A 6,361-nucleotide genomic window follows, 5' to 3' on the forward strand; every position below is an offset into this window, starting at 1 on the left:
CATATCAAATTGGAATCGATGGGATCGGTACCCTGATAGCTGATAGCAAAGATTTCCACTGCGATGGGCAGCTTTAGAGCACCTCAACAGCCGACATAGCTGACGGTGCCTGATCCAAATCCTCAAAAATATTATAGTGCTAAGTGGCTCAGGAATTAGAATTGTACGAGGATTTCCGTAGCACACCTTGAGAGGGTGGCGATATAGTGGAATCAGGGTTAGGGTGTGTTGTGGGGAAAAATGCCTATGCAGGACGATCCTATCCACCTAAGGTGTGACAGCGCCTTAGCAACAAACGAATACAACTATTATGATTTCTTCCTTTATGAAATGTGAAAGAGGGGAGATTGGCAGACTTACCATTGTCTTCCGGTTGTCCCTCGATCTAGATCCTCTTCTCTTTGTGTGTCCACAGCTACTTGTCTCCTCGCTTGGTCAAGAGAACAGCTACTTGAATCCCACGAGATCACAAGAGAACAGCTACCTGTGACAAGAGAACAACTACTTGCGACAAGAGAAGGACACAATGCAAAGGAAAATATACATATTCATAAATGATTCAGGATTAGAAGTAAATCAAATACACTAATGCAATCATACAAAATACACCAGCATATAGGAAAGAATCAAGATAGCTTTATTGATAAGTAACAGGGTTCAGGAAGAGATACAACCCATAGGGCTCCAATCCAGCATCTCCTTCCCAGCAGAATGGAATTCCTTCTTCAGCTCCCTTCAAAGCATTAAGCACCCAATGTTTCCAGCCACAAACCAACAGCAATTCTTTGCATTCACAAAATTCCAGCCTTTAGATCCCATGGAGGTGAGATCCATATATAGATATTTGGAGAGAGGATGAGTCAGCTTGGGATCTGACTAGTGTCCTCTCCCTCTGTCAGTTCTTGAGTCCACTTGGAGGTTCTTGCTTCCACTTGGAGATTTGGAACCTCTTACTCATCACCAGTCGAATTCCCTGATGCAAGTGTCATTTTGGAAGCTTCCTGAGCATTGACACCTTGAGAAATGAGCCTACCATTTGTCCAGTTACGCTCAGCGCAGGTAGCCTTTGTTGCAGTTGACATTCAACGCAGGTAGACAGTGGAGCAGTTGACATTCAGCGCAGATGCTCAGTGGAGCAGTTGACATGATCTAGAATTGGCTTGTTTTTGAGTGTTTTCAGGTGGAGAACTTCTGTGAATTGTTGTGGTTAGTTGGCCTTGTTCCTCTAGGGGTAGGAACAACATGTTTAGGGACTTTGGATCCCTTAGATTATGGACATTTCATGCTCAAGGCTGTAAGGCACAAAAATGTCTATAACAGGGTGCTCGATATGAAGAGGGCCAAAACTCGGAGCAGAAGAGGAAGGGGTGGCTTCTTTCTCTTTCCCTACTGTCGAAGCAGTAGTTTGGTAATCTTTTGATCTAGTAGCCATGTTAATAGGCGTACTCATCATGAACACTTGAAATCATGAGGAAGCAGATGATTGAGGTTGGTCTATCATTTGGGTCTGTTGAGATAGAAATGGCTTTTTGAGGACAATGGGGATCCCTTTGAGAAAACGAGTAACTTTGGACCGTCGGGGACAATCCTTAGTGTAATGATCCTCCTCACAAATGAGGCAGGGATACTTAGGTTTTTACTATGAAGATTCACCAACACACGATTTGGGAGGACCTTGTTTTATGGCATCAACTTTACCCCTTCCTTTGCCTTTCTTTTTACCTTTCGAGGATTTGTCTACTGCAGTAGACTAGATAGTGTGGACCTATGAGGTTCTACTAGGGCCAGAAGGATTTTGGGAAGAACTATTGGGAACAAAATTCAAGCCTAACTTCTGTTTGGAAGAAGATTTAGCAAGGGTCTGGGATACTGAACCAATAACTCCATTGACAGGAGGTACAGCCTGTGCCTTTGATGTTGTGGGATCGAATGATGGTCGTGGAGCATCGGGTAATAACTCATACAAAGTGCTAGACTGAGAGTAAACTAGATCTATGTACCAGGCATGAGAAATGGCTTGTTCTCTAGTAACACATCCACCCATAGCTATATCACGAGAAATTGGGGCCACGAATGATTTAGTGAACCATTCAGTGAGCAAGTGATCAACAATCTTGAATTTGATCAGGTGACATCTACGTCTCCATTCATGGATGTGATCGGAGATTTGTGTCACAGTATCTTGCTTAAGCGATGTGAGCAAATAGGTGTTAGTTTAATAGTGAACTGGCGGCTGAAATGCGTGAGAAAAGCCATGGCTAAAGAGTTAAAGTCATGGTAAGTACTTCGAGGAAGCTCAATGTACCACTTGGCCATAGTGCCTATGAGGGTTCATTGGAAATGATGGAGACGAATGGAAGCGTCAATGTAAGAGTTCAAAGAGCACCAAAGGTGATATGTCATCAGGTGGGCTTGAGGATCTTCTTTTGCTTTCCCATCAAGCTTTGAAGAATCACTTGGTATATTGGATGGCACCGGAGGCCAGTATATCAAATGAAGGATTGGATCATTCGTAAGATGAGACACATCTGGAAACTCTAGTGTGGCAAAGAATGGCAATTGAGTATTAAAAGGCATAGGAGGTCGATAAGCGGGTCCGAGTGGAGGAGACCATCCCTACTGGTAAGGATTTTGGCCCCACAGTGGGGATTTTGGCCATATGGCATTTGATGCTACCCCCAGTAGGTTAACTTGACCATAGGGAGGATTTTGACCTTGAATACCTTGGAAATGTCCAATCATAGGTTTCTGATAAGCAACGTGCCAGTTAAAAGGTTGTTGAGCTTGTTGACCTTGGACATATGGATATTGTACCTGTTGTCCCTGAACATAAGGGTGGTGAACCTGTTTTCCTTGAACAAGAGGATTTTGGACTTGGTGTCCTTTGGTAGAAGGTTGATACACTTGTTGCCCTTATACATAGGGATTTTGTACCTGCTCCCCTTGAACAAAGGGGTTTTGAACTTGTTGACCTAGGGCACTAGGTTTTTATACCCGGTGCCCTTGGCTAGAAGGATTCTGGACCTATTGACCTAGGACATTAGGATTTGGGCCTGCTACTACAGGACTTGCCCCTCGCCTTGCCCTTGCAAGGGTTGACCATGCTGATACGCATACAAGGGTTGCTGCTACCCAGGTTGGTTTTGCTGCTACAAGGGTTGGCCCTACGGTTGCAAAATTTTCCCATAGGTCTACAGAGGTTGGCCTTGTGAGGACATGGGATGGGAAGTTTGTGGAGCATACTACATCTATTTATGTACAGCTTGCTACAACTGTTGCAAGGGTTTCCCTTGCGGTTGTTGCAGTTGACGTTGCTGCAGGATCATTTGGCCTTGCTATTGCGTGGATAGCCCTTGTTGTAACAAAGGTTTCCCTTGAGGTAACAAAGGTTTCCCTTGTTGTTGTACAAGCTATCCTTTCTGTTGCAAGGGTACTTGAACAATGCCCAAAAAATTTCCGAACTTAATCTAGCAATAGCCACCATGGAAAGTGGATGAGCTAGGTTGAATGTACTGCAGAGGCAAAAGGGTGTAAGGATGATTAACCATTCCTTGAGAACGATATGGAACGTAAGGAGCCTGGTATTGGACCTAAACCTCATAGGTTTGCTGATACTAGACACTGCTCGACCAAGAAAGACCAACGGGATTTTGAACCTGTTGGTACTAGACATTGCTTGATCCAATAGGATCAGAAAAGTTGTGAATAACGCCAGAAGAAGGCTAGTTCATACCAAGCATGTGAGCTTGTGAGCCACTCACATTAGTCATGCCTGACACCATAGAAAATTTAGGTTTTTTCCCCCAGGCGGTGGCATAGCTTGGCCACTGACCAGAGGGATGGAGGAACTGACAGAGACATTCCTTGAGACCGTTGGTTGAACCAGATGGGTGACTGGAACTGACGATACAAGGAGATTCGGAATGGTGGGTTGCACCAGGACTGAGGTAATAGCCTATTGGGAGGTCGTGTTCGCAATGAATGGACCTGAAGTAGGCATGGTGCCTAATGCCCAAACAAGGTTATGTAAAGTGATGAGGCACTAGGTGTACCTAAAACCAACTATGCCAAAGACACATAGTTAGGCAGCACACTAGCCAGGATGCTCCCTGTATAGGGGAAACCTTTAGGAGGAAAAGGATGTTCTTCCTCCTCGATAGTGTGTGGAATAGAAACTTTTGACTCTTAGAGAGAGGTGACCGGGGCATCGCCCTCAAGTTCCATATCCAGGAACAAACGATGACGAACGTCCGAAGAAGTTCGAGGGGATAATTCCAAAGGAACACTCGGCTAATCGTACACACTGTAAGGACGCTGCAGTGATATCACAACGAGGTCAAACAATGGATTTGGAGGATAGATAACTAGTCCAAGTTGACTGTCAGTGGTCGGCGAATTCTCAAGAGTTTGAACAGGATTGTCCAGAGATTCTGGGCCAAGATCAACAGATGACCTAGTATCTAAAGTATGCAGAGGATGAGATGACAAATATTGAATGCTCAAAACAATTCCAGGTTCAACACCTTGGTCCTCGAGTGACTCTGGTATCTCAAGAAACGACTCCTCAGGCAATCTTTTAGATGGGGGAGAGGAAGAGGAACTAGGTGAACAAGATGGTTCAGCCATGATGACCTTGTCTTAGTTGACAGAAAAAATAAAGTTCAAGGCTTTAAAATGTTATTTAAAGGAAACTCATGATTTGTTCTAGAAAATACTAATAGAATGTTATCGGATCGTGGGCAATCAATTATTAATATGCATAAATAGACTGGTGCTATTTCATCTGTTAGGAGTCAAGAAAGAAACAAAGATGACACTATCGCTTTCGATTGGAAGTGAGATCGAAAGGAAAAGTGCTCGAATGATCTTTTAAGTTTAATTAGTCAAAAATATCAAATGATGGCTCTAGATGATCTAGGTAAATAGGATTACCAGGCAACCGTGAACTACAGAATACCTCCCGATGAACTGAGAAGTACAAGCAAGAAATCTCCTCGAATGTTGTGTTCAGTGTATCACGTTTGCAAGGCAGCCGATTCACCTTCCTAAGGATAATGGATTGTAGCCTAGAGGGGTGTCCCATTATATACCCGACGGCACCTGGAGCACAAATCCGTACTAGCATTGTCTAGTGCCGAAGCTAATGACATCTACTATGTTTAAAGACGTCAGAACACGTCTCTAACCTAGACCTCTAGATATGATCGTTAAATGTCAAATGTGCCTTAGGTTAATTGATTTCATTTTAAAGTTTATCTTGAGTTATGTCTCAGTTTTCAGGCCTTAGCGATGCGACTCGAGAAACCTTAAATGCAACTAAATGAGACAACACCCTTTCAAATCGATGAATTGCCTACACTAGAGAAGGTAGAAACTACACAATCAAATGCAAACCGCCAAGCAACTGAAAGAAAAATGATCTTTCACTACTTCACTTTTTGAAAAAATAAACTAATGAAAAAAGCATTCCAATTCCTAATTTCCTAACAAGCACATTTCTAACAGTCCTTTCGAAAGACAAAAAGAGTTATTTTCTTTTTCAAAGCAATCCTAGTATTTAATGATGCTGACTATCATAGGATAATGAAGCAACAAACTAGAATTTCATGCTTTTTCATGAAACAACGAAATGAATTTTTCACGTACAACACTTCAATGAAAAAAATTTCAAGACAATTAGCTCTTCAAGTAGATGAAAACACAAAAAGAGAGACTCATTTAGAGTAATGAAGCACCAACTTTACCAAAAATAAGACAAGCAATGTAATCCATGCCAGAAAAGAGACGTTTAGACAAGTAAACGAAAACTTTTCAAACTTGCGTAATGGAGGTCAAAGTCGTAAAAGGACCGCAAACAAAATGCGAGTAAGTACACCTACAACTTGACTCATTGACTTCACAATCGGCTAAATGGATGATGATCTAGATGCCCTAGTGTCACTGACCATCCAATGACTCAAGAAATCAAGCAAAAAGATGATAAGCCAACAAGAAAACAAAACCAAATGAAAAGCAACTTTCTAGTCAGGGAGAAAATGGTATAAAAGGCTTACGGGGTCAAAATCGTGAAAGAAAAACACACTGCCCAAAATTGGGGACAAGCCCTAATATTCACTTACAAGCATCGGCACAACTACCTAACTGACAACAAGCGCTAGAGGTCAGTTGGTGCGACTGTCAACGGATTAAGCGCGCTAAGCGAGGGAGCCAAGAATGAAATAAAAATATTTGAAAACAGGTACCAGATCTACTATTATGAATTTCAAACTCAGACCAATAAGCAGGAGAAAAGAAATAGAACCAAAGGGAAAAAGTGTAACTAGAAAAGTTCACATGAAATCATGAAATCTCAAACAGGGCA

Source organism: Pinus tabuliformis, chromosome 3_2 (assembly GCF_031772625.1).
Source record: "Pinus tabuliformis cultivar Carrire ecotype Pingquan chromosome 3_2, CPIR1, whole genome shotgun sequence".
NCBI classification, from domain to species: domain Eukaryota; kingdom Viridiplantae; phylum Streptophyta; class Pinopsida; order Pinales; family Pinaceae; genus Pinus; species Pinus tabuliformis.